This window comes from Lissotriton vulgaris, chromosome 2_1, assembly GCF_964263255.1.
Source record: "Lissotriton vulgaris chromosome 2_1, aLisVul1.2, whole genome shotgun sequence".
In the NCBI taxonomy this organism is placed as follows: Eukaryota; Metazoa; Chordata; class Amphibia; order Caudata; family Salamandridae; genus Lissotriton; species Lissotriton vulgaris.
The window spans coordinates 1,024,619,771-1,024,636,958 of record NC_141687.1 but is presented as its reverse complement, the minus strand read 5'-3'; the positions used below and the strand labels follow the sequence as shown (position 1 = coordinate 1,024,636,958).

The following is a 17,188-nucleotide window of genomic DNA, read 5'->3' as shown; positions in this document are numbered from 1 at the left end:
TTCTTCCTGACACTTCCGAATAACCTCAGGACCCTGTTAGATTCCGAAATGACAACTGCAAAAAATGTGCAGGAAAATTCAGGACCAATTCATTGCACCTTTACAGGACCCCCACTCTTCTGCACACATAAAGGGTTCTGCTCTGCTCCTGTGATTGAGTTTGTGCTGAGGATCAAACCGCTAAGGGCCTCGTAAAGAATCTGGAACTAGATCTGATAAAAAATGAATTTCTAAAATATTTATAGTTATCATTGCTGTGTTTATTTTCTATTGTTCTAGTGTTTAGTAATTGTAAATATGAATGACATGATTTTAGCATGCCCACAAGAAACATCTTGTTGGATAATTCACATATGTATTCACTACTGGTTGAAACCAGTCATTTCAAATGTAATCGGCTATCAGAAGATTTTGCATAACGGGTTCTCTGATCATGCGATGCTAGTTATTGAACTGGCACTGGTGGATAATATAAGAGTCTCCAAGCGATGGGTGTTCAATAAAAAGTATTTACATGATGATGCATGGGTGGCATCAGTTAAACTAGAAATCTCTGACTTTATTGCTCGCAATATTGAAACAGTGCCTCTTAATTTTGTTTGGGATTCCTGAAGGCTTTTATTTGGGGCATAATTATCGGGAAAGATGCTGCAGATTTGTTAGCTGTCAGAAATAGAAATAAATCACTTCAACAAAAAAGGGCAGATGTATCAAGATACCATTTTGCACTTCTCAAATAGCGATTGTTAAGGAATCGCTATTTGAGAAGTGCAAAATGGTATGTATGTAGAATTTCGCTATTTATTAGCGATTCCTTAGAATTCCTTAATTGCGATTAGCAAATTGCTAATCGCAATTAAGGAATAATTTCCCATTCATTTCTATGGGCCAGGAGGCCCATAGGAATGAATGTAAAATTATACTCAATTTGCGATTAGCAATTAGCTAATCGCAAATTGAGAATAATTTCAAGGGTGCAAGGGTGTCTTAAGGACACCCTGCTGCACCCCTGAATTTGATATGTGTACGCATATGGCGCACATACATGCCCTAAGGGCATGTATGAGCGTCATATGGCACCTTTAGAATTTAAAAAAAGTGCTTTTTGAAAAGAATTCGCAAGTTACCACCAACTACAAGTTGATGGTAATTTGCGAATTCTTAGTTAAAAATCGCAACACTGAAATGCTTGATACATTTCAAATATTAAATCGCAATTTTCCATTTCTTAAAAGCCTCGCAATGTTAAGGAATCGCTAAATTAGCGATTCCTTAATATTGCGAGGCTTTTTGAATGATACATTCCAAATCCCGTTTTTTTTGTCGCAAACGCTGCTATTTTCCGAATCGCAGCGTTTGCGACAAAAAAAACGGAAGATACATCTGCCCCACAGGTCTTAACTGAACTTAGGCAGCAGAATCCCATTAGTACTGTGCAGGAACAACTAAATGAAGCAAGAGGGAACTTAGCCAAAACTTTTTCACTCAAAGGGAAGAGATTTTTTTTAGGCAATCGCAAAAAAATTCTGAGGAAAGCAATTTTACTGGTAAATTTCTGGCCTGGCAGGCTAGAGAGCAAGCTGCCGCAAATCTGATGTATTCTCTAAAATCCCCCGACACTTATATAGAGACATCTGTGTCGGCTGAGATAGGGAGGATAATGTTTTCTCATTACAACAAGATCTATAGTAGACAACCTAATATAGTTCAACAAAAGCTACTCAATTTTTTAGGTAAATATACACTGCCCGCTCTTTCCCCAATAGATCAATCTACAATGGTCAAACCATTCACTAGGGAGGAAGTAGAGCTGGTGGTGAAAGATCTTCCAATGGGTAAAGGCTTGTGGGCCCGATGGGTTCCCCGCTGAGTTTTTTAAGGTTTTTTTTAGATCCTTCTCCGATTTATTTCTGCGACTATTAAATTCTATGTTGGAAGGTGGTCCAATTTCTGACTCGTTTCGGGAAGGAACTGTGGTAAGTTTTCTGAAAAAGGACAAAGAACGCAAAGACCCGAGTTCATACAGACCCATCACACTATTAAATTCGGACTATAAAATTACTACAAAACTATTAATCATACGTTTTAATTCCATCTCTGCCGATTTGATTCACCCGGATCAAAACGGCTTTATAGCCGGTCGACAATTGATGACTAATACACATTTTTTGATTGGGACTTTAGATTATTTTGAACACGAGGGGTACCTGCGTTAATTTTGTTAATTGATACCGAAAAATCCTTTGATTTGGTGGTCTGGGAGACACTTTTTATTATTTTACAGCATTTTGGGATCCCAGAGAAAATCGCAAATCTCATTCAGAGTCTTTACACAGGTGCCCAAGCTAATATCATTATTAATGCAGCTTTGGTGGGATCAGTGTTTGTTAAGCGTGGCACTAGGCAGGGTTGCCCATTGTCTCCTGCTTTATTTGCATTCTTCATCGAACCTTTACCAAGCGCAATTAGGAATTGTGTCAATATTTCTCCCCCCTCTACTTCCATGGCTAAAATCAAATTATACGCCGACGATATAATGCTGTTAATCAAACCCGATATGCAATCTCAAATACATGCTCTGCAGATTTTTGAAGAATTCGAGGCTCTTGGGGGTATCGGATTAATAAAAAGAAAACAGACATTTTGGTTGGTGGGGGTATAGATCCAGAACTTCATTCTGATATAAGTAGCTGCATTAATAACAGATCTAAAAGATATTTAGGGTTGTTTTTTTCCCCGTTAGTTAAAGACCTGTATATGTTAAATTTTGATCCTCTCCTTCAGAAGGTTCGATCAATGCTCGCACAATGGAATTCATTGCCATTAACTATTCTTGGCCGGGTTCCGTTAATAAAAATGTCTGTTCTCCCTTTATTTAACTTTTTATTTTCCACTATTTCTTGCTTTTTACCCGGATCTTTTTTTTCTAATGCAGAATCCTTGTTTTCTGCATTTGTCTGGGCCAAAAAGACACCTCGGATAGCAATAGGTACTTTGTATGAAGATATGGAACAAGGCGGCCTTGCCCTACCAAATCTTAAGGATTATTATAATGCATATTTTGCACAATATTTAGCAAGATTTAAAGATCAAATTCATAGTCAGAAGTTATTCATAACATTTTTCTTTGATCTAATCTGCCTCGAGATTCAGATACCCTCCCCACTTCAGGTACTTAAATCACCTAAATTCGTTCGTTACAAGACATTAAATTGTTTTTTTAAGAGGCGCTCTGCGATGCTTAAAAGATACTCCCTTCCCACTTTTAATTTAGCCACCCCCTTAATTAGTGTATTTTCATTCATAGGGATTGAAATACGTCCCGAGATAGTAGAAAATTGGCAGTGGGCAGGGTTTACCATGTTAAAGGACTTTGTCAGGGATGAATCATGGATAACCCTGACAGACATGGCATCCCTAATTCAGGGGAATTCTTTATTGATAGGTTCATATAATTTGATTTATAGAATTTTGGGACAAATGGATCCCACACTGATTAGTTTACCTGCTCAATTATTTAATTACCTTTGTGTGCACTCACCGGAGAGGAAACCTGGGGAGTGGAAACACTGCTTAATTTTGAGTAGGGAGGGAGATTTAAGTCTTAAAGCAATTAGTAAATGGCAGAGACAGGAAAATCAAGTGCTATCTCCAACTATCTGGAAGAACATTAATAGACTTCATTTTACTGTATTAAGGGGAGCTAATTGGCGTAGAATGCTACTCTTCAGTAAATGGCTTTTGTATCGCACTCCGGCGGTTATAGCTAAAATGTACATTAACAATTCATCTAACTGTTTTAGGTGTTTACATTATGCCCCGGCTAATTGGTCCCATATAATGGCTTTTTGTTAAAAAATTACGGCATTTTGGGATGGAATTTTTGCGTTTTTTCAAAATCAGTATAATATTATGATTTCTTCAAATGTTAAGTTAATACTGTTTGGGTTTGATTCAGAGCTTATGATTTCCGAACAGCTAGTAAAACTGATTTATATAGCAATGGCGGTGGCTAGATCGCTATTATTGCAGAATTGGCGTTCACAGTATTGCCCCTTGGTACAGGAATGGCTTCATAAAATGGAAAGAGTCAGAAAATGCGAACAGATTTATGCTCAAAGAATTGGAGGGGTCAGAAATTTAAAAAAAATATGGGGATCTTATTTTGATTAACTGCTATGCAAGATTTGGTAGTGAATAATGTATGCACTCTTTTTATTTATGGTCTAACTATGTTTTCAAATATGTAATTCTGTGTTTGTTCTTTGATGTATGGTGTCACTAAAGGACTTCAATAAAAATATTATTAAAAAAAAGAGTCGTAGTTAAATAATTAGTAGGACAGGCTATATAAATGGTGGCAAGATCAATATAGTTGCAAAAATATAGTTTCACACAAATATTGTGAATAAAATATAGAGATGTCAAGAATAGCAAAGTACAGAATATCACAGGCAAGAATATTGTTATAGTAAGTGTTTAAATTTTTCTTAAATACAGTTTTATAAAATATCATTTTTTAATAATTTTGCTATGTTTCACTACATTTTGTCATATTATTATAATGTTCATCATGTGAAATTATTTATAGTATAGATTATTTTATTTTTGTTTTGGTAATATATTTCTTTTTCTATTGTATTTGAATGTATTTATTCATTGGCAGGTGGCTGGGTTTGTAGGGTGTGGGGTGGGAAGTCTTTTTCAATATATTTTATAATTGTTTCTATTAATAGTTTATTTTATACCTTTTAACCCCTTCGATGCTTGTGACGGAACCATTCCGTTATCAGTCACGGTTGAGCTGTGCTGATGACGGAATGGTTCCGTCACAACCACACCCAGTTAAGGAATGTCCAGCACGGGAGGGAAATCGGGGCAGCATCCATGTGGTTAATAAGTTAATTTGTTTTTTAACTATTCAAATTATTTTATTTATAAATTATTAACTGGATTTAAAAAAAAAAAATAGGTAAATTAGTGTTGTAACTGTTTCCTGTTAATGGGTTAATTAGAATCTTGGCTATGTAAACTATTGTTTGAAATAATGTTTATATTCATTATTTGTAAAAAAAATGTATATTTATATGATCATTAATTTCAAAATATATATTCTTTTATTCGAGTACTGTAACTTTATTCTAATATTAATTTTGATTTTGTGGGTGTTGTTTTTTTAGTAGCAGGGTGGGAAGTGTTTTATCTATATATAATTTAATGGTTGTCATTGGTAAATGCTTTTGATATTGTTTTATTTATATTCTTAATTTTTAATATTTATATAAATAACATAATGCTAAAAGTATATATGTTTTCAAAATAGGTGTGGAAATATATTTTATGTTTATTTCTTATCATTGCTTAGATTTTTTTTTTATTTAGGAGTGGGAATACGAAATCTAAACCCTTCAAATTCCAAACCTTTCCCTACTGTTGCTTACGTTGCAGCGCAAATAGTAAATCTGACCTCTCTGAAGTCCAACACGTTTCCTTATGTTGCTTAAGTTAGAATGAGAATAGTATGACCGCTACTATGTTCAGCACATTGCCTACTGTTTTTCAGTTTTGGATTGGGAATATTGAATTTTCCCCTACAAAATACAACACTTTCCCTATTGTGCTCAGGTTGGAGTGAGAATAGTAAATCAGACAGAGGCAGCTCCTCTGCAATGGCGGAGAAGCATTGCCCACAAGAGAATGTAAAATAAAACAATTTTATTATTGTTTTATTTTTCACCGATAGCCGATGCTGCAGAGTCAAGGGCAGGGCCTGGCAATCCTTTTGATGCTAGCCAGAGACTGTGAGAAGGAGTGGAGGGCACTTGTAAGTGCGCGTTTCAGTTTGGCCGGCCGTCTTAGGCCAGCCAAACATACATGCGCACTTAGAAGTTCTGCACCCAGCTCTATTGTACAGCAGTGTGGAGACATGACGCAGGCTCCCAGTCCCTTCGTGAGCACCTAACTAGCCTCTCAGACCAATCCAGGCGCTGCTCTCACAGCATGAGAGCAGTGTCTGGAATGGGTAGGGCATGTGGGGGCCTGTGCTGGCCCAAGGACTTTTGGAAGAAAGAAGCACTGAGGCATCTGGCAGACAGAGTGGCAGTGAGAGAAGCAGATAAGTGCATTTTTTATCATTTGGCAATTTGCTATTTTATTTTGGCAGCAGCCGCTTGCAATCACTGACAATAAGGAATAGCTGCAAGCACATGAGGTCGTGCTGAACACTGCTCCACAAACACCCTTGCCTTCAGAAACGCTAGAGAGCAACCCTTAAAAATTTTAAATTGCTCTGAAACAGCGTGGATTTTAAGCTGAATCCCCTTAAATGAAGGATGCTGTTCATTGGCTCTCAGAATTTCTTCTAGTTCTTATTTCTCATAGCTGTAGTTCCATACAAATGGCCGATTTACGCTACTACAGGCTACACATCCAGTGAAGAGCTGTAAAGTCAGCAGTGTTCACAGTACACGGTCTGTGCTTGTTTCAGCTTAGAATGTAATCACTAGCTAAATGTAATTTGGTTAAATAATTAATAGACCAAAGAACCGGTAAGTCCACACGCACATAAACTGACATGTAAATACAGTGCTTGATTGATTTGCAAACTTGTCTTTGCTCAGGCTCATAATTTTCAATAGTTCCACAGGTGCAGCGATAACACAGCCCAGACATTTTTGGGGCCAAATACAGCCTAATAAGAGATGGTTTATTCACTCCCAAACCTGGGAGAAGGTGGCCATTTTCCTTGCTTGCATTAGGGACCATGGCATCCTTGCTAGGCTATAGCCTTTGCACAAATCAAGCCTGCACTGCCTATTCTACATGTCGCTATAAGATATGCTGCTCATGAAACCTGTCCATTACCAAATATTCTGCTGTGATTTAATATTTTTCACTTGCAGATTATAAAGCACATATAACAATTCATGCTCACATCTGTTTGAAGGATTGAACTCAGTTAAAGCAAATGTATGTATTGCTGCCAGTGCGACATGTAATAAACAGCAAATACAAAGCTTTCATCATTAACTGACTGTCATCGCTTACACAACATATGCCAACAAAGGTTTCTCCTATCAAAAAATAGGTGAACTCCTACAATATCCTCACTTGTGGACTTTCACAAATCTGGAAGAGTTGAGGGAGTTCTTGGGTTTAACTTTTTTGATGGGCTTGATAAGGAAGCCATCAATGTCTTCATATTTGTCTACTAGTCCCTTGATGGCAATGGCTATATTTCCACCAATCATGAGTCATAATTGGTATTTACGTCTGCTTCCATTGCTACGTTTTGTCGATAATGGTTTAGAGTTGCCACGAGATCACCATGATTGTGACCATCTTTTTGAGAATCCGCCTGTCATTGATCAATTTGTAGATCAATTATCTGGGATCTATTCTCCAGGGAAATAAATAGCTGCAGATGAGTCTTTTGGTCTTGTTCAAGGGATGCTTGATTTTTAGGCAGTACATCCCTAGCAAGAGGGCAGGTTATGGAATTAAGATGTATATGCTCTGTGATAGTAGGACTGGATATGTCCCTAATTTCAGGGGGTACACCGGTAGGGATTCCAGGATTGACCCTTGGTTGTCAGAGTGTGTGTGAAAATAGTGTGGGAACTTGGTAGGAGACTTTTTAACAAAGGTCAACATTTATATATAGATAACTTCGACACTGGTGTGCAGTCGTTCAGGGAATTGGCCAAAGTGGACACTGTTGCTTGCGGCACAATCCACTCTAACTGTAACGGTTTCCCAAGATAACTTGTTTGTCAAAAGGGTGGGTGGGGACAGTGCAGTGCGTTTAATAGTGATGAACTACTAGCTGTGAAGTTTGCAGACAGGAGAGATGTCTACATGCTGACCACCATCCATGGCTATCGAGCTTGGGATCAAAAACACCAGTGACCCCCTTGCAAAACTAGGTTAGCTTGTGATAGATAATTTTGATGTCTCCACAATATGTTTTGGGCCCTTCCCTGCTGCGGGCACTAGGCCTACCCACACAAGTGATATGTGCCATTTTCATCGGGAGACTTTGTGGAATACTGGGTGAGTAGAATTTTGTGGATCCACGCAGATTTCAGAACTTTCATCACAGAAATTTGAGGATAATTGTTTTTTTTACCAAGTGTGAGATTTGCAAGAGATTCTCAATAGCAGTACCTGGTGACAGCCACACAAGCCACCCCATCCTGGATTGCCCTGGGTGTGTAGTTTATAAAAATATATAGGTTTGCTATGTTTCCTTAGGTGTCAGCTGAGCTAGGGTTCAAAATCTAAAGCTAGACACATTGCAAAGAAAAGGGTCAGCTTTCACTGGAAAAATGTGATGTGCCAACATTGCATTTTGGCCGTTTCATGTCACGGGCACTCGGCCTACCCACACAAGGGAGGTATCATTTTTATCAGGTGACCTAAGGGAACAAAGAATATTAGAACAAGTGTTATCACTGGGTGTCTTTCTATGCATTTCTGCCTTCCAAATGTAAGACAGTGTGTAAAAAAAGAAGACATTTTGAAACATGTCCCCTAATTCACATGCTAGTATGGCTACCTACAGAGATGTGCAAATAACCACTGCGTCTAAACTCCATATCTTGTTCCCATTTTGGAAATATATAGGTTTCCTTGATACCTATTTTTCATTCTTTATAGTTTACCGAAAGAATTGCCATATACCTGTACACAGTGAAAAACCATTGCAAGGTGCAGCTCAGTTATTGGCTCTGGATACCTCGGGCTCTTGGTGAACCTACAAGCCCGATATATCGCTGCAACTAGAAGAGTCATGTGGATGTAATGGTATATTACTTTAAAAAATCTAGAATAGTTAGAAGAAGTTACAAGTGAAAATGTAGGCACAAATGGCAGTTTTTTTCAGTTCAGTTTCAATTTCTTTTTATTTCAACTGTTACTTTCTATAGGAAAACCTTGAAGGAGCTACACAAATGACCACTTTCTGAACTCAGAATTGTGTCTTCTTTTCCCAAATGTATAGCTTTTTATGATCCAATATTGGTTTCATACCCATTTCTGCCACTAACTGAAAGGAGGTTGAAAGCACAAAAAATTGCAAAAATAGGCTATGTCTCAGTAAAATGCCAAAACTGTGTAGACAAGTTTGGTTTTCTGACAAAAGACTGCCTATCCCAGATAGATGAGACGATGGTGAATTCAGCACAACAAATACTTTGTTGATACTATATGCAGGGAAAAAGCAGATGCTTTCTTCTGCAGCACCTTTTTCCCATTAAGAAAAAAAATTACCTGTATTTTGGCTAATTTCTGGGTTCACTCCAGGGGAATCCACAAACCCTGGGTACCTTTATAATTGTCAGGGCGTTGACACAAATTTGACGTGGATACCTTATACCTTGGACAGAAAGTTACAGGGGCCTAATTGTGAACTACCCCAAATAGCCAAAAAAAGGCTTAGGTCAGGGGGTGTCGGGAAGGCCTAGCAGCGAAGGGGTTAATAAATAAAACAAGACCGAAACAACAAAAATCCAGTCAGTAGAGCTAGAGATATTCAAGTTTAAAGATATTTGTGAAAATAGCACCAGAAACCACAAAGCGCCAACTGTGGGTATCTGGTCACACCGGACCGGGCCAAAGGCAAATGTTCAGGTATCTCGCGATGAAGCAAAGGCCAGCTACAGGGACCCAGTTAGGCTTGCTGAACAGAGTACCTTAAATCCTGGTTTGTAGAGCGTTGCAAGGATCCTCATCGAAGATGCGTTGCACAGCAGATACGATGCATTGATTCCGAGATGCGGTGAGGCTGCGAAGCTAGGGCCTGCATCGTTGTTGAGGATACCATTGATGGGGTTTGCGATTCAGAGTCTGGCATCGTCAAGGCTGACATCAAGGAGGGATGCAAGGGCCCGCATCGAGGATGTGTTGGACAGTGGCGTTTCCGATGGGGCTGCTGCGGTGATGCAGGTCTTTGCAAAGCGTCCAATCTGCGGAGCAGCGGTGATGCGACGGTTCTCCTTGGGTTTGTGTTGCGCAGCAGAAGAGAAATGTTGGTTTGGCTGGATCCATAGAGGTTTGCAGATCAACCTAAGCCTACTTCCAAGGGTCCAAGACCAGGGGTGGAACCACTTGGCAGGGTAGACTCACAGATGGCAGAGTCAAAGGTGCAGATGCAAGGTTGTTGAAAGCCTGTTATGTCCCTGATGCTTCAGATCAGTAGGCCAGCCAACTAGCATTTCAAGTCACTTTGGGTTCTGGGCCCAAGAGATGCATGTCCAGTCCTTTTCAGCCATGCAAGAGGGCAGCCGGCAGCAGGTCAGCAGGTCAGCACAGCAGGGCAGCAGTCCTTCAGAGCAGCAGTCCAGCAGATTGGCAGTCATTTCAGCAGCAGGGCAGTTCTTCTTCCTGGTAAAGTATTACCAGAATTGTACCAAAGTGGTGGTATCTGAGGTCCAGTATTTATACCCAGTTGTGCCTTTGAAGTGGGGAGAAGCTTCTAGAGGCATGCCTTGCAAGTGATGCACAGGTGCTCTGCCTTCCTGGTCCTGACTAACTACAGGGAGTTTGCAACCCTTTGAGTTGCGACAGGACACATCCTGCTCAAGTGAAAGTGTACCTGGGTCCAGCTTCCCCCTCCCATCCTGCCAGAGATGGGCTATCCAGTCACACCTAAACTCACTGTTGTGTGTGGCTCTCTTGAAGGAATACACAAATCCCAACTGTCAACTACACCCAGTCATGTGACCTAAAGACAGGCTGCAGGTAACAAGTGGCTTGGGCAAAAAAATGCCATATTTCTAAAAGTGGCGTTTTCTGACATCATCATAAGTTAGGATTTTGTATTACAATTCCAGAGACACTAAACATGTAATGGTTACCTTTTACCATTCGGAAATTACACTTATAAGATTTAATAAGGTAACTCCAATATTATACTATTGGAGAGGTAGACCTTGCAGTAGTGACAAATGTATGTAAGTGTTTTTCACTACAAGAACATGTAAAACCTAAAATGTACATGTACTACTTTTTACATGCATTACACTCACCTTTCTTGACTGTTCAGGGCCTATCCTAAGGGTAACATATGTATTGAAAAGAAAGGTTTGAACCTGGCAAAAAGTTTACTCTGCCAGGTCGAAATGGCAGTTTAAAACAGTACTCAAACAGGCTGCAAAGGCAGGCCTGGGACATGTTTAAAGTGCTACTTAAGTGGGTGGCATAATCAGTGCTGCACACTCACTGGTAGCACTTAAGTTACAGGCCCTGGGCACAGATTGTGCTTCTTTACTTTGGTAAATTAAATATGGCAATTGGGTACAAGCCACTGTAACACGTTTTAAGGAGTGAGCCCAAGCACTTTAGCACTGGTTAGCAGTGGTAATGTGAGCAGAGGCCTGTGACCAGAAAAAGCGAGTTCAGCAAAATCAGGAGGTCTGAAAGTAAAAAGTTAGAGGGAAAACCACGTCAGGGATGCCAGGTCTAACAGGCACCACCCTAATTTGGTGGCCTATAATGTTTCAATGGTTTACAGCCGCTTCCAAATAGCAATTCCTTATCTACTTCTAAACTCATTTTAGGAGTCAGAAAAAAGTTACAGGTGCCTAAAATGGGGTTATTATATTGCAAGAAGCATTTTCGAGGTTGCAAACTCAGAATTGGAGCATTTGCTACCAAAAAATGGTTTGTACACCTGGCCCTAAGTTACTGGAACATATTGACTTGTCTATTAACTAAATCTGCACTACTTTCCTTCTCTAACACTCTGCTCCATTCTCAAAACAATGAACATTCTGTTATCCTTATTCTTCCTGATCTCTCAGCTGCTTTCAACATGGTGGCTCACTCTATTCTCATCCAATCTCTAAATAATCCACGGATTTCTAATACTGTTTTAACTGGTTTCTTTGTTATCTTACTGGTCACTTGTTTTCAGTTTACTGAAAAGACGTTGTGTCTTCCTTTTATCTTGTTCTCTTTGTTGTTGCTCAAGGCACGGCTCTTGGCTCACTGCTATTTTCCTTGTATTCCTTTAGCCTCTAATATTTCCTCCTTTAGCTTCAATTCACACTTCTAAACTGATGATTCTCAAATCTATTTTCCTTTTTCCTCTTTCGTGATTGTGTTTGTAATCAGATCATCTATTTCTGCCGTAAAGAACTCATGTCTTTATGCACTTTCTAAAATCTAATCCAAAAAACGAGATTCTATTTTTGGCTGCCTCGTCAGCCATTCGTACTCCTCCAATTTATTTCTCATCTATCCTGGATCCCTATTATTCTTCAGCCAGGAATCTTGGTATTTCTTATTTGTTATCAACTGTTTGTAAGCAACTTTCATTAGTCATGAAGGCTTGTCGTTTGCCGCTTCATAATATTCGTAAAATCAAACCGTTTCATTTTCCCTCTTTCCGTAAACTGCTGCTTCAGTGTCTGTTGTTTTCGCGTATCAAATACTGTTCTTTAAATCCTGCTGGCCTTCGGAAGCATCTGATCAGCATGCCTCAGTCTATTCAAAAGTCTTGCATCTGTTGTCCTTTCTTGATTGTCATACTACTACTTCTCTCAACCTGGCTCAGAGTTGAAAGTTCCCACTTACCGTTTGATTGAATTGCTATTATCTTTGTCATCATTGTATCGTTCAAAAGTGCCTATATTTACTCGCTTCACATTATTGTATTCTTTATTTCCTCCACAAACCAGTGCTTAATTTGAGCAGGAGCTTTCAGGTGCTCAGCACCGGCACTTCTTTTACAGGGCCGGGGCTACAGTTTCTGACCCTGCAGGTGGTGGTCTCAATATTAATTGTTCAAATTCAAAATAAAAAGAATAACATACATTGCATGGTTTCTGGCTGGTAATTGTTCATAGACAGGCCAGCATATGCCTGTCCACGCAAGCATGATTGTGTATCACCAAGTTAGTAATGTCATCTCCCTGATCACAAATCCAAGAAGTCATTGACAAACTATGTCTTGCATTCTATTCCCCAAGTCTGCTGCACCCTGCCACTGCCTGAGCCTAAGCCTCCCATTGAATAATTGTAGCTGGGGGATGGTTCATGACGGAGTTGAGGCAAGAAAGCTGTGAGGGCTCTTGAGGAAGAATAAACAAAAGTAAGTGTGGACTTTCCACTTGCTGCGTAGCCAGAGTAGCACATCCTGCAGCCCTGCATTGCTGCTTTCCTCAACGTACTCGATGCAGCTGTGGCCCAACACAACTTTTGTGCGCCATGGCGTCACCTGTAGAATCTGTGCGCTGAACCCCAGCATGATAATTGCTGAGCATGAGTGAGTCCAGTAGGCACCACAGCCATACTTGTCGGCATTGGCAGCATTACGGCTGGGGACAATGCCTGTGCTGTAGCAGGCAGGGTCACAGCAAGCTGAGCAGTGGATGCAGATGCCGTCGCCATCCCTGGACCTACTAATTACAGGCAGCACTATTAGTGACATCACCTGCTGTGCTCAAGCAGCTACCTGTTCTGCAAATAACCCAGTTATACTGCACTGATTAATATATGCAAAAAATAATTTTCATTCGGTGTACATTTTGTTTTTGCACTCGGTGTAGGTAAGAAAGTAAAACACGTCATCTTCCGCTTCTTTAGGAATGACAACAGGAAAACGCAGAGTACAAAATAGCAGGGACATGTACAGGCTGATGACAGGGGTCACAGGCAGCAGCAGTGTTATAGATGAGAAAGAAAGCAGGAGTAAAGAGAAGAAAGAAACAACAGGAGAGGAGATAGATAAGACGGAGCTAAGTAGAAGAAAAGGAGAGCAAATCAGATACAAAAAGAAAGCAGCCATGATGTGAAGAAGAGAGCATTAAGAAGAGAGAAGATAGAATGAAAGGACATAGAGGACAGGACAGATGAAAAAAAGCAGACAAATGAAAAAATGGAGACACAGCTAATGACTGCTAGAAGAGTGATTGTAAAAAGCCATGATCGAGGGGAGAGAGAGCAGAGCATGGATAAAAGTGAAGAGGAAAATGGGCAGGGGTAGAATGAATAGAGGGCCAATCAGAAATACAGGGAATAAGGTAACACACAAGGTGTGACAAAGATGATAGAAAACAATTGGAGAGGTGGGAAGATAGACTCTTAAAGCAAAGACTTAGGGGTCAGACAACAGATCAAGGTTAGAAGATAGAGACTGAGGCAGTGAGAGTGCTGAAAGTGGGGCTCACCGGAGGAGGAAGTGAGCTGTGGCCTCCTTGTCAACATTTTCAGCACCTGCACTTCTTTTTTTACAAATTAAGCACTGCCACAAACCCCAGCTAGTTCTCTTCATTCAGTTCATCTCTCTGTTTCCAGACCTGTGGCTCTTCGTGTGTTCCTTCCTTAGCACTTCTTGCTCCTTACTTATGGAATAACCTCCAAATTTCATTCCACTTTGCCTCAACTTCTTCTGTTTTTAAGAAACAACTGTAGAAACATCTGCTGACTTTAACAGAGAGAGAATAAACGTGTTGTACCATTGTAAAAACGGAATTCCCATCATGTATTGCACCGTTTATGTTTCTCTTCGTAAAACACCGTGTACAAAGATGTAATAATAAATTCATGAATAAATAGCACTTAAAACAAATGATAATTTTTCCCCATAGCGTGAAATCCTCAAATAAACGCAGATAATAATCACTTTACACCCATAGTCTCTTCCCAAGTCAGCCAATAGATTCTCCCCCAGTCTTTAACCAAATTCAGAATATTGCGGCTGATGAATTTTCAATGACTGATGCCCGAGTAGAGGAAAAAACCTTAAATGCACAAACAGCCTGATTTTTTTAATAATAAAATGTCAAGCCTAGAGTAAGTCATGACCTTGATGCGTATACAAAACCCGAGTGTGCACCCTGCTTTTCTGAACTTAGATATCTAGGTTTTATTCTGTAGTCAGACCTTTTTTTGTTTGATAGTCTGTGCCCTGAGGTAGATCCGTTGGGATGTTTAATTGTGCTCCGTGACAGTAGCATGGCCTGGGTCCTGCTTGGTAAAGGACAAAAAAACTGCTAATTTCCTCTCAAAAACTACACTAAGCTCTGCGTTGTCTTAGCCCATATTTTATATTTAACTGCTTAACCGCGGTGGCAATTCCGCGGCGGTGCGGCGGTTTGATTAGGTGGGCAGGGCCGCATCGGCCAACGGACGTGCGCAGCAATACGAAGGCAGTGCTTGCGACGGCCGTTGGCCGACAGGCACATGGGAAAGGTTAAAAATTGTTAATGAAACGGATGTGCATAAAGTTGCATTAAGCAGCGCATATAGAAGTTTCAAAATGCCATTTAAAGATTGTCTATGTGCAGGAAGAGACACCTTTTTGCACATAAACAATCTGCCCCTCATTGCAAGCACCCTTGCACTGTGGTGCAAGGGCGCCTGCATTGGCCTTAGGCTGCTAAATTTAGCTCCAGCGCAGGGTGAAATGCAGGGCTGCACCATATTGTTGTAATATGGCGCAGCCCTGCGTTTCAGAAGTGGCAGAGCGTGGTGTTAAGCCCAGGAGGCTTAAGACACATTCCACTAAAGTTTTTTAGAGGAGCTTGTTAGCACAAAAGAAAATAAAATACCACTATTGGACACTGATGACCCATGGAATATGTCACTTGTTCTAGTGAAAACGTATAATATCCCTTTGGTTTGGGGAAGCTTGGGAATTCATTAAATTCATTAATTGTGATTTTTTTATTGTTTGTGCTATTTTGATTCTCAGAACAGAGCAGTTAATTTTCTTTCACTGTATTCCCGGGAACAGCGCTCATGTTTTGAACTAGCGCTTTAAAAAAAATATATTGTTTTGTACATCATTGTTGGATGCTGATGAGATGCAAATGTTTATTGAAGCTTTATATAATATTTGCTAATAAATCAGTTTTATTTGGCACCCGGTTCTGTGATGCAGTCTCCACCTCTCTGTTTACCATGCTCGCCATGTTCTATGTCTAGTAACATTTATCTTGCAACATCTGATTTCTGACACAGCATTAGCTCCTCACTCACAGTACTAACAGCAGCTTAAGCCATCCTTATGGGGTTCTGCTCTACTGCCTTTTTCAAAGCAAGAAGAGTGTCTGTCAGGCTGAGCAAAGGTCAGCCTAACCATATCATGGTCAGGCAAACAGGAGCTTTACATGCGCTAATGTAAAGACACCTGGCAGCCTGAGCTAAGCTTTGTGAGCCTGGCAATGCCCTTTGAGGTCCTCTCCCTCATGTAAAAGGGCATCGTCACAGACAAAGTCCGCCCTGCGCGATTCAGGCTTGAGCCCTGAAGTGCCATGGACTGACTGTCTTTCAATGATGCCTACTTACAGTGTGAGGTGGGGTCAGCAAGTCTCATTGAACCCACGCTACGCTGTGACAAGATCAGCCAATGAGAGGAGATGGCACGATCTTCTGTGTCCCTTCCTGCCCCAGAGCCTCCAACAAGCTTTTTTGCTTCTCTCTCCCACCACCCGCTTGTCCTGCTGTCACTACCACAGGCTATTAAGTATTTGTTGAATGTTGGGTGATAATACATATGTAAGAATGTATATGTACTTACTTGTGAGTGTGTACTGTGAATAGATGTCTGGAAGTGTAGATGTTTGCGAATGGTGGTTGTATGAGCGCAAGGATGGGTTAGAGCAAGTTTCCATGTGAATGGGTGGGTGTGAATATGTGTGTGTTAGTGAACAGATGGGTCGAAGTGAATGTGCATGTGTGCCCGTTTGATTATTCATCCATATTATGAGGCCCCACTAACTGACAGGTATGTATATTACTGCTAATTTGTTTACAAGAAGGTGTGGCGCACCAAAAGGTCTCCTACTGCTTTATCAGGACCATGAGTGCTACTGCTAAATATTAGTGAGAAAAGTGAAAAATAAATGTTGTTTTATATCGCCTGGAGTTCTCCTATGTGGTAGGAGAATGTAGCCCCACCTCACCTGGCCACAGCGCAGGTAAAACGGAGCACCGCTCTGTCCGTCGGTACCCCGGACGTCCTTCTGGGCTGTCTGTGGGGAGGTCATGGTCCTGATGAAGCAGTAGGAGACCTTTTGGCCCCGTCTAACTGCAGAAACATGTCGACCTAATATCTATCTCAGTAGTTATTTGTTTACACTACTACCTGCACTGTTTTTATTATTTGGAAGTGAGGAGGTGCTCAATAAAAAAAACATTTCACCCCCTCACTACCCAATTTTATGTAGTTTCACTTCAATCA

The 17,188-nt window shown here is 40.4% G+C and overlaps 1 protein-coding gene across 1 annotated transcript in view; it reads right to left on the bottom strand.

The window, feature by feature from the left end:
* The window catches only part of PLA2R1 (phospholipase A2 receptor 1), a 1,083,903-nt gene that overhangs the window by 466,747 nt on the left and 599,968 nt on the right, over nt 1-17,188 (bottom strand). The gene's annotated exons all lie outside the window — the stretch shown is intronic.